Here is a 17924-nt window from a genome sequence, read left to right on the forward strand (position 1 = left end):
AAGGGACTCTCAAGAGTCTTCTCCAACACCACAGTTCAAAAGCATCAATTCTTCGGTGTTCAGCCTTCTTCACAGTCCAACTCTCGCATCCATACATGACCACAGAAAAACTATAGCCTTGACTACACGGACCTTTGTTGGCAAAGGCTTTTGCATATGCTATCTAGGTTGGATATAACTTTCCTTCCTAGGAGTAAGCATCTTTTAATTTCATGGCTGCAATCAAAATCTGCAGTGATTTTGGAGCCCCAAAAAAATAAAGTCTGACACTGTTTCCACTGTTTCCCCATCTATTTCCCATGAAGTGATGGGACCAGATGCCATGATCTTCGTTTTTTGAATGTTGAGCTTTAAAGCCAACTTTTTCACTCTCCACTTTCACTTTCATCAAAAGGCTTTTTAGTTCCTCTTCACTTTCTGCCATAAGGGTGGTGTCATCTGCATATCTGAGGTTATTAATGTTTCTTCTGGCCATCTTGATTCCAGCTTGTGTTTCTTCCAGTCCAGCATTTCTCATGATGTACTCTGCATAGAAGTTAAATAAGCAGGGTGACAATATACAGCCTTTCCTTTCCTATTTGGAACCAGTCTGTTGCTCCATGTCCAGTTCTATCTGTTGCTTCCTGACCTGCATACAGGTTTCTCAAGAGGCAGGTCAGGTAGTCTGGTATTCCCATCTCTTTCAGAATTTTCCACAGTTTATTGTGATCCACACAGTCAAAGGCTTTGGCATAGTCAATAAAGCAGAAATAAATGTTTCTCTGGAACTCTCTTGCTTTTTCCATGATCCAGAGGATGTTGGCAATTTGATCTCTAGCTCCTCTGACTTTTCTAAAACCAGCTTGAACATCGGGAAGTTCACAGTTCACATATTGCTGAAGCCTGGCTTGGAGAATTTTGAGCATTACTTTACTAGCATGTGAGATGAGTGCAATTGTGCAGTAGCTTGAGCATTCTTTGGCATTGCCTTTCTTTGGGATTGGAATGAAAACTGACCTTTTCCAGTCCTGTGGCCAGAGCTGAGTTTTTCAAATTTGTATATATATATATATATATGAAAAAACTAAGAAACCCAGTAGACAATGAGATGAATCAAGAAGACAAAATAGACTGCAATAAAGAAATGGTTTAAAATATTTACCGTGAGTCCGGCTGGAGGCATGAAACTCCTTTTCATTAATGCCTACTTTGTAACACGAATCTTTATTTTAATCTTAATGATAGTGTACTTAATGTTAAATTGTATCTCTTTAGTCTTCTCTCCCCTGCATGTCTTCCCTGAATGTCTAGGTACCACATTTACCTAGAATCATTCATGCATAAATTACATTATACATGTGCTCCCCATCCTGAACCCTCCTGTGATGGATTCATTTTGATATTTGGCAAAACTAATACAATTATGTAAAGTTTAAAAATAAAATAAAATTAAAAAAATAAAAGTGTAAAAAAAAATTACAGTATAGCTATGCTGTTCATTATGAATCAGTTATAAGTGATTTAAAGTATAAGCATGGTATAAGTATTAAAATAAAAGTAAATAAAAGTTACATGACTATAAAAAGGTAAGGCAAATTCTCAGCAAACAAATGTGTAGCATCAATAACAGTAACATTTATTCTCTGTTGGAACACAAATAGATGAATGGATTCATTTATGGATATTTTAAATAAGACAATGCTAAACAAGGTGAGGGATAATAATACATTCAAAAGATTATGACAGACTTCCCTGGTGATACAATGAATGAAAATCTACCCACTGATGAAGGGGACACAGGTTTGATCCCCGGCCTGGGAAGATTCCACATGCCGTGGAACAACTACATCCCTGTACCACAACTATTGAGCCTTTGCACCACAGCTACTGAAGCCAGCATGCCCTAGAGCCTATGCTCTGCAAGAAGAGAAACTACTGCAATGAAAAGCCCACAAACCACAATGATGAGTAGCCCCACTTGCAGCAATCAGAGAAAGCCCATGCACAGTAACGAAGACCCAGTGCAGCCAGCAATTAAAAAATAAAAAGAGTAGGATGAAGGGGCTCATGTCATTGCCATATGCAAGTTGCTGATGGAACTAAGCTGAAACAACCAAATGGATGCTTCTAGAGGCTGGATGGAAACGTTGAATATGCAGAGTATACATTAAAATGACAAAGAGAAATAGAATATGCACGAGTGCTAGAGCAGGATACTTTAGGTGAATATCCTTATGCTGTCATTTTTTAGTATTTCTGGGCAAGTCACTAAACTATGCTAAGCTTTGATTTCTTGATCTAGCAGATAAAGATAAAATAATGACTAATTATAGCAGTATACAAGGGTTAAATAATTTATGACTCAATATATCTAAAAGTAAATGTGACACTTAGTCAATATATATTATTTACTGTTTTTCAAATTTTAGTCACTGATACTATTCTGAGTCTCTTGTAACAAACAAGTTAATTAGTTTTTAAGTTGTAGCTTATTTTAGTGGATTTTCTGACAGGAAATTTTTAGACTTGTAGCAAAAATAAGATAGAAACTGGAATAATAGCATTTTAACATTTGGTTAAGATAATCTGAATTCTGATAACTCATTAAGCATAGAGAATTCTAGGTGTTTACAGAATTCTGAAGGGGTAACTGGATTTGGCAGATAGAGTGAACCAAGAGTATCAATATCAGGGTTCTGCTACACATAAAAACAGGGGAAATGACTCAAAACAGAAATCCAGAAGATTTTAAATAGTTCTTAATCCTGACTACATACAAATCATACTACATTCAGTCATATATATATATATATATATACACCTGTTTTCCCCCACAACTAATCTAAGAATAAGATTTGCAATTCCCACCATCAAAAATTGTTATCGTCCTTAGATTTCAAAGTTCATATCTGAGAACCTGAAGTTGGAGCTGTATGGCAATTCTTGTGCCTGACTGCTATTAATAGTTTGCAGCGTTAGTAGAATTTAGTACAAGACTTGTCTTCATCACTATGTACTAAGGAAAAGGGTTGTAGTAAAAAGGTTGTGGTAGCAGGTACATAAAGCTCCATCTATATATAATCAACAGATGCTATTGATAGTTTTCAACATAAGTTGCTTATGGTTAATAGCAAAATTAGCTTTTGCTAGTTCACAGGAAAATAATAAAGGAAAAAGATAGAGATAAGAAATAATTGACTACATCTCTATGGAGCTTTTGAAACTCAGAATAGACATAAGGAATAGTTACATAAAAGTCTGCACCATCAGTGTAAGGCTCAATTTAGTCCACGGATAGGAATGAGGCAAGATGGGAAGAAGTATGGGGTTATGATGTATAGACTGCCCATATTAAATATTTAGGTAAAAAAAAAGTATCAATCTCTTAGGAATGTTAAGAAATGGCAGTCAAAATATAGTGAAAAGACCAGGACACTGTGTAAAAAATAGTTAAAGAATAAAAATTTCTGAAAAAACTTGTATACAAGAGAGTTACCATTATGGAATGGTGCTGAGCAATCAAGTGTTATGAAGGATGAAAGATATAAGTTGAAACAGTGACTTTAGTGACATGTGATGGGATAGTATTGGTACCAAATAGTGATTGCAAATGAGTAAAGATTTCCTTCATAGCTCAGTCGATAAAGAATTTGCTTGCAATGTAGGAGACACGGGTTCAATTCCTAGGTTAGAAAGATCCCCTGGAGAAAGAAATGGCAACCCACTCCAGTATTCTTGCCTGGAGAATCCCATGAACAGAGGAGCCTGGCAGACTACAGTCCATGGGGTCGCAAGAGTCAGACATGACTTAGCGACTAAACCACAATCAAGAGTTACATTAGCAGAGGCACATCTAGATAACTATTTAGAGAGGTTTGCTCTCAATAGTAAAAGAGAATACTTGATGTTGAAAGTGTAATATGGAATCTGTGGGATTATTTCATTTAAGTTCCTTTGTTTTTTGTTATTTAAGAGGACAAATTTGAATAGAGTAAGAACGTATGCATGACAGAATGTTTAAGTATGCAAGAAAAAAGACAACATATTGGAAAGGAGGGTATGGGGCCAACATGGATGGGCTGAACTTGGTTAGGAAATGGGAGAGATGCTTTTTAATTGCCTGATAGCTCAACATAGGTAAAAAGTACTTCTGTTGGCTTCTCAAGAATGAATTACAAATAGTCTTATTGGCTTGTCAGGAAATTAGTGACACTTTGTATCCTGAGGTTTTGACTTTCATTCTCTTCAGGGAAGGATTCATAAATGTAGGTTCCCAAGGGTCCAAGAGTATGGAGCTAACATACAGACTAGAAGGGTTTGTTCCTTGGGTTTGGAGTAAGTGGGGTAGGTACTGAAAAATGGTTAACCACTGGGTATGACAGCTGAAATATAGTTTCATGAAACAGCCATCCTTTCAAGTGCACCTAGCACCCTGGAGGTGAAAATACTTGGATACCTGGTTGGCTATATTGGTGTCTGTGGAAGCCAGTTAATAAACTCTGTGACATTGGGAGTCAGCACGCTATCAGTTACTGTGACTGACCTGACTCAAGGTGAATGAGTTACTGGAAGAATCCCCCACCTTCACCTGGTTACTCCAGCCTGGCTAAAAAGCCTATTTGGAAGCAACCACAAGAGTTATATGAATAGAGAATTATTTCCTAATTATGCAGAATTGCTTTAACCCAAGGATCCTGTTGAAAAAGAGCAGAACCATAAGGTCCTTGCCCCTTCCCCTGCCCTCGCCAAGTCCTTTGCCTGCCTTTTGTCTGTGGAAAACTTTAGCCACAGAATAAGTTTAACCAGAAAAATGAGAATATTCAGAAACAAAGGAAAACAGTCAAAGGAGTCCAAATAGTAATAAGGTAGTGATTAAGCATAGTCAAGTATGTTTAGTTCCTTCTCAAGGACTGTAGATATATATTCTGAGTCATAGCCTTTGAGCTGTATTGTAGGTACTGAAACCTGTACCAGGTGGAGAAGTTAACTACACTATGACCAGATATAATCATGATATATGTTGCCACAGTTCCAAGAATTGGCCTCAAGGAAATGGAAACAAATTGACCCTGGAACTGAAGATTAACTGTACTTAAAGCAATCAAGATGATGCTGATCACACTGCTATATTTAAAATGGATAACCAATAAAGACCTACTGTATAGCACAGGGAATTCTGCTCAATGTTATGTGGTAGCCTGGATAGGAAGGAAGTTTAAGAGGGAATGGATATATGTGTATATATGACTGAGCCCCTTTACTGTCCACCTGAAACTATCACAACATTATTAATAGGCTATACTCCAATACAAAATAAAAAGCTTAACTTAAAAAAAAAATGATGCTGATCAGTCCATCAGTGACCAATTTCAAAATGACTGTCAGAACTGATTGCACAGTTTCTGCATGTAGCCCCCTCCCTTTGTCTATAAAAGCTCTTCCCCAGTGACTTATCAGTGGGAGGAGTTGGCCTTTGGACAGGTGTCTGCCCTCCCTCCAGCCCCCACCCCCAATTTTCTGGCACCAAAAGTAAAGCAAAGTTCCCTTTCCACCAACCTGGCTTCTTTAATGGCTTTTGAGTGGCTAGCAGCTGCACCCTGTTTTCTTTAACACGTCACAGCAAAGTGAAGACTCCAAAAGAAATACTATTAAAGTATATGCTTGTTGCAGTGCCTTTTAGGATCCTAAGGGCCAAATTAGTTTTGATTTGGAAAATACAGACTGTGACATTTCTTAGACTTTAAGTGTCATGGAGTAATTCATACCATGAACAAACTATGTCTGCAGCACTTCCTTACTAGGAGATTTACAGCTTTAGGTGGGGACAGGGAGGATGGAAAAAGCAAATAAAGTTTAATTTATCATTCACAAAATCTAGACATGTTCTTAAAACTCTTCCAAGCATAGTTGGACAGCAAGTCATATGTGATGAAAACTATCTATTCCTATGTTTATGGTACATTATTTTTAAAAATTTGTTAAAACAAAACATCATATTTCAACCCCAAAGTAAAATTTCATTAGTTTAAATATGTTGTATTAGTCGGGGTTCTACAAAGAAGGAGAACTAACAGGAGGCATACAGATGGATAACAGATATATAGATATCTCCTATGTTTCACATATTTCATGAATATCCAATGTAGCCTATATATCTTTGAGCTTTATTATAAGAAACTGGCTCATATGACATGTAGGCTGAGATGTCCCAAGATGTGTAGTGAATAAATTGGAGACCTGGGAGAGACAATGTTTTCAGTCCAAGCCCTGAGAACCAGGGGAGCTGATGGTATAAATTACAGTCTGAAGGCTGCTGGATTCAAGACCCAAGATAAGTCAATGTTTCAGTTTGACTCTGAAGACCAGAAGAGACAAATTCCTAGTTCAAATTAATCAAAGAGGAAGATCTCCCTTTCAGGCTTTTTTGTACTATTTAGATTTTCAATTGATTAGATGAGGGCCAGCCATATCAAGGAAGGCAATTTACTTTCCTCAATCTACTGTTCAAATGTTAATCTCATCTATAAAAACCCTCACAGACATATACTCAGAACAGTGTGTGGCCAAATATCTGGGCACCCAAGTGGCTCAGCCAAGCTAACATATAAATTTTACTAACACATAGGTTTATTGAATTTTACACATGAATGCAGAATCTGTCTCTCAATCTCTTTCTCTCTCCCTCTTTACATTTTTATAAAAATTACTTTGTTGGTGATTGATTTTTTTTGCTTGTTTTTAATATCAGAAAGAGTTGTAACTAATTCTAACTACATTAAAAGTATGCTTTGCAAGAGAATCATAAAGAAACAAACTTGAGCAGTTTACTTTGATGGAGAACATAGAAGTTTGAAAGAACAGTCCATTATTTGTATTATCATTATCTGACAAAGTATTTATTTGATCAATAAATAATAATAACTCGCATTTATTAGAAAAGAAGCAAAAATATGCTAACTGCCTTCTACATTGGCTGGAGAATCACAGAATGTGATATTTTCAACTGACAAAAACACCAGAATATTAGCTTGGAAGTCACCAGGAAATAGTAACTCACTTCATATCTGAAAGTTTAATAATGTTTCTGTTTGTGAAGGGATACTAACATGAATAGAATGGAAAATCAACATACTGTATTAAAATTTAGCTATTCTCAAGAAACTGGTATCAATTTACTAATCTCTGTATTTCTCACAGCCTTATGAATATCTGAGGACATTTTTTTCTATCTTGAAGCCCAAGTTGTATCAATTAGGCATTTATTTTGCATAGTTATCATATTTCTGAGGAAAGCTTTCCTCAGGAAGTGGACTCTGCTAATTATAAGTTGATTGACAGAGATATATTTTATTATCTGTATGTTTCTAGGGAATGATCACCAAAACAAAGCACTCTGGTTGTGATGTAGATAGGCAGAATTTGGAACACTATTTTCCAACCTCAAATGCCTGCACACATTTGTATCACATGAGGTTTCTAACAGTTATGTGTTTCTGAATGCAGAAACACAATGGACTATCCATACAAACACTTTAGTCATTGACAGAGGCTGAAAACAAGTGAATCTCTAGTGGAAGTATAGAAAGAATATTTAAACAGGAAATTTATGAATAGGGAAAATGGAAAACTATTTTTCCTAAAATGAATGAGTTAGTGAGTGTATCTAGGAGAAAATTAGATGCTTTTACTTAATAGTTTATTGGAACTTGATTTTTCTCCTTTGTGATAGTAAAATGGCCATCTTTTTATTCCTTATATTGGTCTCGTTGGGTTTCCATGGTGGCTCATTAGCAAAGAATCTACCTGCCAGTGTAGGAGATGACAGGTTCGATTCCTATGCCAGAAGATTTCATCGAGAAAGAAATGAAATGTCACTCCAGTATTCTTGCCTGAGAAATCCCATGGACAGAGGAGCCTGGTGAGCTACAGTCTATGGGGTCACAAAAGAGTCACACACGACTTAATGACTAAAAACAACAATCGATCTCAGTAAACTGACATGTGATACTTGGTGTGGGCATTACAGGTAGCTCTTTAATATACCATTGCATTTTAAAATGATTTTTTCAAGGGAATGAATTTTAAGAAAGCTTTTAAATATTGACTTATGCTTTGAAATCCATAATTTATATACAATAATACTTCCTTAGATGCAGGAATTAGAAATTTTTAGATCTTAAGAGCGTGATGATGCAGTCTAAAATATCCAAAGTAAAAATGTCAGTCACTCAGTAATGTCTGACTCTTTGCAACTCATAACTGAATTTCCAATTTGGAAACTATCTCCCAATATATAGTAAAAGTAAAGGACCTAAAATGAGCTCCTCTAATAACAATGCAGCTTATCAAATACTCATTCTTTTGTCTAAGCATTTATTGAGATGTTTCATAGGTATAACACTGTAATCAATCCTTTAGCATGAAACAACAGAAAATATAGTCCTTAATTTCAGAAAGCATGGAATTTATTTGTGCAGACCATAAAGACTACAAAAAATCTATAATGCATGTTAAATATTAGCTGGCTCATGGTGTTTTAGAAATAATAACATTGATATTATTTAATGATGCAATGGTAATAAATTTGAAATTAAAAGAGTATTTTACTGCTTAAACTGAAAACATTCTGATTTTTTTGTTTCTAAAAAAAATGTTGCTGTTTTCTCCAAAATGTAAAATGTCTCACCGATCTTTCAATTTAACAAATAAAGTGATTTAAAAAACATAAATATGTATTATCTGAACACATGCTAAAATATATTTTTAAAATTTCAAATTTATTCTTGATATCAGTTCAGTTCAGTTCAGTCACTCAGTTGTGTTTGACTCTTTGTGACCCCATGAATCACAGCACACCAGGCCTTCCTATCCATCACCAACTCCCAAAGTTCACTCAAACTCATGTCCATCGAGTTGGTGATGCCATCCAGCCATCTCATCCTACGTCATCCCCTTCTCCTCCTGCCCCCAATCCCTCCCAGCATCAGGGTCTTTTCCAATGAGTCAACTCTTCGCATGAGGTGGCCAAAGTATTGGAGTTTCAGCCTCAGCATTCTTGATATATTTCTTATTAAACTATAAATTATTTTTAGCATAATATAGTATAGTTTTATCATACCAATAGTTAATATTACATATAGTGATGGTACATTAGAAGAATTCTAGGTGAAATTAGGAATAGATAAAGAATTGCTAAGGTCATCACTGTGATTTCAATGTATTCTTTCTTTCTAACTTGTAAAATATAACAAGAAACAAAGTAAGAAGAGTATTAGAGAAGGAAACATCCTTTTTGAAAGACCAAACTATTTTGCCTATCTAGAAAACACAATGCAATAATCTATGAAAGATATTAGAATTAAAGTAATTCATTAAGCACAGTTGAAAAACAAATATACATAGGTTAACAGGTATCCCATTATATTTATCTAGTGCTGCATAAAAAGTTGTCCCCAAATCTAGCAGTTGAAGACAACAAACATTTACTATCTCACAGTTTCTGTGAATCAGAAACATGGAAGCTGCTTAGCTGGGTGATTATGGCTCACAGTCTCTCAAGAGGCTGCAGTCAAGCTGTCAGCCTGGTCTGCAACCAACTCAAGACTTCACTAGAGTTGATGTATATGTTGCTAAGCTCACATGATGTAGTTGTTCATAGGGTTCAGTTCCTCACAAACTGTTTGAGAAAGATACATAGAGAGGCATAAAGCCCAAAGGGGAAGCCCCAGTCCAGATCAATCTCAGAACTGACATGCCATAACTTCTGCCATATATCGTTAGTCATCCAGATCAACCCTAGTACAGTACAGTAGAAGTCTATGTGTCAATTCTGGGAGTTACAGGTCATTGTTAGACATTTTGGAGGCTGCAGAGACAGCAGTTGGAAAATAAGATCACACACACATTCACAAAATTCAGTGTATAAACAAAGTATGTATACAGATCTTCCTCAGCTTACAATGAGCTTACATCCTTTTAAACCCATCATGTTAAAAATATCATGAGTTTAAATGCATTTAATACACCAAACTTACCAAACAAAGTAGCTTAGCCTCGTTCACTTTAACCTTGCTCAGGGCACTTACATCAGGCTAAGTGGGACAAAACCTTCTACACAAAATCTATTTTATAATAAAATATTGGATATCTCATGTAATATATTGAATGCTATTCTGAAAGAGAAAAACAGAATGCTTTTGTGGGTACAGAACGGTTGTGTGTTCACTTCTACTCTTGCTATCACACGACTGACTCCAGTCATGGTTCTCTGCTGCCACCCACAATCTCTAGAGAGGATGGCCCTGAAATCACCAGCCCCAGGAAAAGATCAAAATTTAATGTACAGTGTGTACTGAATGCATATTGCTTTTGCGCCATCTTAAAGTTAAAAATCATAAGTTAAACCACTGAAAGTTTAGAACCATCTGAATGTATGCATCAAAGGTGTATTTATTATGGGCTTCCCAGGTGGTGCTAGTGGTAAAAATCAGTCTTCCAATGCAAGAGATGCAGCTTTGATCCCTGAATTGGGAATATCCTTTGGAGAAGGGAATGGCAACCCACTCCAGTATTCTTGCCTGGAAAATCCTATGGACAGAGCAACCTGGAGAGCTAAAGTCCTGGGGTTTCAAATAGTTCGACATGACTGAGCAACGGACCACCCCTGATGTACCTGCATTCTCTAATTCAATAGCCACAGGCCACATTGACAATTTTTTCCTCAGTTTCACTCACTACCTTTAAAGTGCCAAGAAGCCACATGTGACTACTAGCTACCAAACTGACTATCACAGAGATACAGAATATTTCATTCATCACAAAAAGGTAACTTACATCATGACCATGAGGAATAAAGAGAAAACACTTCAAAATACAAAAAGGTCTGTGATGACCCAAAGAGATGGGATGAGGGAGGGTGGGAGGGAAGCTCAAGAATGAGAGGATATATGTATACTTATAGCTGATTCATGTTGTTGTAGAGCAGAAACTAATGTAACATTGTAAAGCAATTATACTCCAATTAAAAAATAAATTAACAAAATAACAATTGATGCAATCACTTTTGTGTGATTATATCATGTAGATAAAAAGAGACCAAGAAAAAGTGAGTTTTGCTCACTTTTTGTTTAATAGAATAGAGCTCAGATACCGGAAGAGCTCTAGGAAAAAAAAAAAAATGAAAAGAAAGCTAACTTGGATAGGCAGGTTTTAAATTTAAACAGACAATAAACACTCATTTGACAATACCATTCAATATCCAAATGCAAATTTAAACTTCAGTTGCTGAATGTCTAGTTATTATACAAAATAAGTATCTAAATAATGGAGTTTTTTAAATTCCTTGTCTTTGAATTACTATATTACTTATACACATAAAATACAAATTTTGTATTCAAAATGTTAGACCATGATGCTATTTTGGAGTATTTCATCTCATCAGTAACTTAAATTTTCTGTAACATCATTTAGTGTAATGTACTTCCCATTGGTGATCAAAAGACATTACAGATTCCAGTGACATAATGACACATTATCAATGTGTCCTTATGGCAAAATTACCCTTATGTTTTTGTCAAGGTCAGTGTCTACCTAAAGGGTTATTTTAATATCATTAAAATTCAGTGATACAAAACAACCTTTCTTGTTACTAAGTAAGAATTTTTATTTATTTTATTTTTGGCCATGCAGCTTGCAGTATTTCAGTTCCCCAGACCACAGGAGTGAAAGCCCAGAATCCTAAACACTAGAATATCAAGGAACTCCCAAGAATTTTCAAATTGACTATTTTCAACTTCAGTTTCTTTGAAATTGCTTAAAAAGAAAAATCAAAACAAAGTAGTGATCCTGATACTGCATATGCCCAAGGATACTACACCTGATGGTTGTTAGACTAATACTCTGAAAAATTTACCCTTACTTTTCTTTCCTAAGCCAGACTGCATTTTCTAGATGCACCAATTCTTCAAGTACAACTCAATGTGTTTTGATATGAAGAAGAACACCCCACACATTTCATTTATTGCTGAGTGTGAAGTTTCTGAAAACCCTTAGGGATGGAGAAGAAACATGGCCAAGTGGAAAGAGGTAGGATAAGCTTTAAGACTGAGTGCCTACAACTTTCCAAGTGGCTAGAAACAAGGCCCCTTTATGCAGTAGGTGAAATCTAACAAACTAGCCCAGAGCTACTTTGAGGTGCTTGAATTCAACGCTTAGATTTGGACTGATGCTGAAGCTGAAACTCCAATACTTTGGCCACCTTGTGAAGAACTGATTCATTGGACAAACCCTGATGCTGGGAAATATTGAAGGCAGGAGGGGAAAGGGATAACAGAGAATAAAATGGTTGGATGGCATCACTGACTTGATGGACATGAGTTTGAGCAGGCTCTGGGAGTTGGTGATGGACAGGTAAGCCTGGTGTGCTGCAGTCCATGGAGTCGCAAAGAGTCAGACACAACTGAGCAACTGAACTGAACAGAAAGTACTTAGCAATGTTTGTTGTAATATAATCTGATATAAATATTTAATTTCCTCTGGATAATCAAACTTCCTGTATTTCAAACCTGAGGAAAGCAGAAGGGAGCTGGGGGTGGGGGAGAGAAAAGGATATAGAGTGGCTACTCTACACAGTAGCGTCTACACTGCATTCAGGGAGCCCAACACCTCACCCTGGACTCTTCTGGGCTCTGTACTCCAGGAGAGATTTATAGAATTTTCTCTACCCCTCTTCACCTAACCCTGCATTTCTCCTGGGAGAAATGCAGGCAGCAGTGAGATGGTGGAGACCCAGATACACTTGACAGAAAGACTGGGGGTGCTTCTGAGGCTTGTTAATTTCCCAAAATTGTAACTTTAACAAAACTTCATTGTTAGTATTTAGAAAAAGACTTTTTTTTTTTTAATTTAACATGTAAAAGGAAAAAAGAAGTTTGTGTCCTCAGAACTATTTTTGAAATATTGTTGCATTAGGCCATGTGATCTTGAGCAACATAATCCAAAGGAGTCTTTTGTTGCCTTTTCTATAAAAAAATGATATTAATATCCATCCATTTTAAAAAAGAAGTTACAATTTACGTATATACAATGACTACTGAATAGCTGGCATTCAGTAATCTGAATTGTTTGTGTATGCATTTGAAATATTATTTCTAAACATGGGCGAAACACCGCTGAAAGGAAAATTGTCAGCAATCTTTATGTAATTGATCACATTTGCAGTAGACAAAGAGACATTTAGATAAGCAGAGGTGAGAAAAGGACTGCTAATAATGCCAGTATATGCCTTCTCTCATAGAAATCAAGAAGTCCTGGGTAAATATGATGAGAATTTGTGAGAAATCTGACTTTTTAAAACAAGAACCTGAAGGTAATTATATCTAGGGTTTATAATCCTTAAGACTCGGGCTCTGATTCCTGTTCCATAATTCATAATTTGAGATTTTTCTAAATTATTTCTAAGCTTTACTTTTTTAACCTCTACAATGAGGAAAATATTCCTACTTGACTTACAGGATTATTGTGAAAACTACAAATAAAATAATTGTGTATTATTCCTAGCTGAATCTCTTGTTTATATTAAGTAACTGATTAATTATTATAAAGATTATTATTTCATCAGAGTAATTTCCATACCAAATCTTAACCTTGAGAAAGGTCTGCAGTCTGAGATCAGGCAAATTACCTTCAGAACACACTCAAAAAACCCATGTTTCAAACTTTGGCCTTCAGTGATAGATCTGCCCACATTTTTTGACAGTTACTACTGGAAATTGCTGTATTGTCCTTATTTTTTATATTAACACATTTTAGTGTTCATTTTAATTTTGTTCTTTAGCCTCAAGTTGTCTCAAATCTGAATGGAACATATGTTCTTTAAAGCACATGGAATAAATTAATTGTTAAAATACATAAACCATGCTTTCAAGTTGAAAAGATCTTCACTTTTTCTGATATAAATAATCCTAGAAACTATGTTTTACCTTTAGCTTTTGCTAGATTTTCAGGAGTTTGAGATTTTGTCCTTTAAATAAAAGTTGTGTTTTCATCATAGCAGTGGCTTTTAACAATGAAAAGTCACTTTTATTGCAATAGAAAATTACTAAAGAGAAACAGTCCATTGCTGGCCGTTGAGAAGATAAACCATTGCCTTGTTCCAGGAAGTAAAGTTTCTTTGTGTCAGTTGATATAATAGATCACAACAGACTTAACTAAGACATAGAGTCTATGTGGGAACACAAGGTGAGGAAAACATTCCTATTCCAGTTTTCTTTCAAGCCTATAATGTTTGCTTATCAGAAAGTTCATAGGTCATTTTAGTTACAAATAATGATTGAATACTACCATGGTAAGCAGAAAAGTATAATAGACAAGAATATCAATTTTGGAATGCCTCCCTGAGGTACTAGCTTTATACTTGGTAAGATGTCATGTCCTGTTACCTATAGCTTTTCTCTACTGCAAAAATAGGAAAAATATCAACTTATCCAAGTAACTGTAGGATTAAATAAGATGGTGCATGTACAATGTCTGGTACAGAGAGCACAGAAATAATTCTCCTCTCCACGTCATGTTGCCATTAGTATCACTATTATTATTTTTACATTGCTTTGGTGCTATAGATAAAAATATTAGACAACTGTTCAATCCAAATGTTACTTTATTAAAAAACCCTTGGCTTTCCTCACAGTTCAGTTGGTAAAGAATCCTCCTGTGATGCAGGTGACCCTAGTTTGATTCTGGGTCGGGAAGATCCGCTGGGGAAGGGATAGGCTACCCACTCCAGTATTCTTGGGCTTCCCTTGTGGCTCAGCTGGTAAAGAGGGATACCAGGGTTTCATCCCTGGATTGGGAAGATTTCCTGGAGAAGGAAAAGGCTACCCACTCCAGTATTCTGGGCTGGAGAATTCCATGGACTATGCAGTCCATGGGGTCACAAAGAGTTGGATACGACTGAGTGACTTTCACTTTCACTTATCTTCTACTAAAAAAGCTTCTCTCTCCTCATTCCTATGATAGATGCTCTATATTTTACATGGTTCCATACATGTCTATGTCTTAAAAATAATAAAAGTCTTGAGACTCTGATATCCTCTGAGATGTTTACCCAGGCAGTGTTCTTTTCTCTGTAACAGGTCCAGCACAGAGCCTTGTGTATTCATAGGCACGAACATATTTGAAAAGGAGAGGAGAGGGGAAGAGACAAGATCAGAAGAGAGCATGGGGACAAAGGGAGCATACTGGAATAACGTGAAATTAAAGGAGAGGAAGAGATCTGTGACATGTAATGCAAACTAAGGAAGAAAGAGGTTCTCTGTTAGAAAAAGACAATCCTTCCTGGTTTTTTTCTTTTTATTTTCAAGTTTTTGCTTAGCAAGACTGAATTCTTAAGAGTAAAATTAGTTTGGGCCTACACATCTCAAACAATCGACCACTTTGGATAAGCTCTGTTTAGGAAGAACAGTGTTCTTACCTGAAAATAGTTTAAACCATAATCCTTCAATAATACAATACAAACTAAAATTGGAAATATGAATTGGTCTTTAAAATATGCCATGGCGAGATGATTACTTCATATAGGAGACATACTTTTTATTCATACTTTTGACTTGTTTTTAGTTAATGTTTTTGATTCACATGTTGACACTTGCATGGCAGTAGACTCTGATGTTGCTTATCCAATGGTGATTCCCCATTCTCCTTTGTTAATTGTTCCCTGATTTATGTGTCCCTGATTTTTCACATTCCTCAATAAAAAGTTATTCTCAGTCCTAGCCCCTGAAGTGAATTCTAACCAATCTAAATTGATCATGATAATTCTAATCTCCCTTTCGAATGATTAAATTAGTTGGGTACTCCTACCGATGAGGAATTGATATTAACAAATGGGAGAAATTTTCTGGGCTTTTCGGAAATATATTTTAGTTATTAATAAAGAGATATAAAAATAAGTGTTTTTCTCTTTATTTCAGTGTCTGAACAATAGTCCACATACTTATAGCTGAAGCAGGTATAGTAACAAACCTGTTGAGGCTAACAGGATAAAAATATGGGCAGCATATGGGTTTCTAATGACAGTACTGGGAGGTGAATTCACCAGCAGAATTTATTATGTGAGATAATAAACACAAGCTTTTAGATTGGTATTTTGACTTTGGGTATTTAGTTCCTTGCAGGAAACACACCTTATATAACAAATTACAACTACAGAGACACTTAAATAGGTTTTAATGAATAGATATTGATCAACATAATTTTAAAATAAATTATCACTGTAAATATTTTTTTCTAAATGGAAAAATACCATTCCCCAAGTGAACTAGTTTGTTTTTTCCTATATTCTTGAATCTCATTTTCCATCCCACTGTTTGTAATTTCCTTCGGTATTTTTCTTTTAATCTTCTAGAACTCTTTGACTATTAATCTTGTATAAAATGAACAATTTATGACAGCAGAAAATAAACTATGTTTTGTTCACTACTTGCTACAACTTTCATAGCATATACTAAGGCATTTTATGAAAATAATTAGTTTTAGAAATATTATTTTGATTTTTAATAAGCTTGTGTTAAAGAAATATTCCACTTGTAACAGCCTCATGGAAGTATCAACTCATTAAAGATATTTCTAAATCTATTTTCAAAAGAAATTGTATTAAGCCATAAATGAACCAATGCTTTTAATATCATTGTTCTCTCCTAGGATAAAACATTATCAAAGTTGCTGTAAAGAAGTGTCAAAAAATGTGATTATGTTTTCATTTATGCCTAGATGACTAAAGCAGTACATATACATTAAAATGTATTAAAATACCAGACCTGCAAATATGACATAATTTTCAAGGCTAGAAAAGAAAATTGTAAAGGGAATGTGTTTGGCCAGATCCTTTTCTTGATCCAAATGAGATAAATGTTGAAATCTTATCATGTTTGAGAAGACATACAAGATCAATTTCCCTAGAGACTTAAATAAATTCATTCCTAATCTTAAAGTAATTGACATTCTGTGGTTAGAATTTATTTGCAATACTTATTTAAATAGCCAATTTTAATGAAGGCAAAGAGTCATTTTTAGTAATTTTAAATTAGAAGAATAAATAATAGAGTAAATTAATGTTTTGAATTTTCATACTTTTTGAGAGGGAATGATCTCAATTCATTTTATTGGTTCTGAAGAGAAAAATAATGACAGCCTGTCACTAACTTTAAATAGTATTTATATGTATAGAAAAATATGCCTTGTGAGCATTTTACCCTGATGAAAAATTCCATTTTCAAACATTATAAAACACAAGATTACAAAGTAATTAGCCTCCAATTAAAATAAATTAATTAATTCAAAAAAGAAATAATATTTTAGATTCAAAATATAAATGATACTTTTTTGTATCTTGTAAAAACAAACTTATTTTATTTTATTATATATATTCTATGAAGGTTGAATGCTGCCCTATGAATTTCTGCTAATTTTTTTTTTTAAAGAAGTAAAATTATTTTTAATTGCAGATGATGATTATGATTATTTTTGTAAAACATCCTGTGACTATACCTACGACTATTAAGTGGATTTTGCATGGTTGCAGGATTCAAGATCAATATTCAAAAATCAGTTTTATTTCTAGATACTATTAGCAAATACTTGGAAATAGACATTTTTTTTTCTAATTTTATTTTATTATCAATGACTATAACATAATTAGGGTTAATTGTGAAAATATAATATAAAATCTATGCATGAAAAATTGAAATAACATTGTTGAGAGAAATTTAAGAAAGATCTGAATAAATGGAGAGGTATATCATCTTCATGAGTCAGACACACATTATCAAGACGTTCATTCTCCTTCAATTAACCAACATAATCCCAATCAAATTTCCCAGATGGTTTTTTTTGTCCCAATTTGCAAACTGATTCTAAAATTCATATACAAACAACTTTAAGAAAGAAAA

This window comes from Bison bison, unplaced genomic scaffold (genome assembly GCF_000754665.1).
Source record: "Bison bison bison isolate TAMUID 2011002044 unplaced genomic scaffold, Bison_UMD1.0 scf7180017864136, whole genome shotgun sequence".
Taxonomy (NCBI): domain Eukaryota; kingdom Metazoa; phylum Chordata; class Mammalia; order Artiodactyla; family Bovidae; genus Bison; species Bison bison.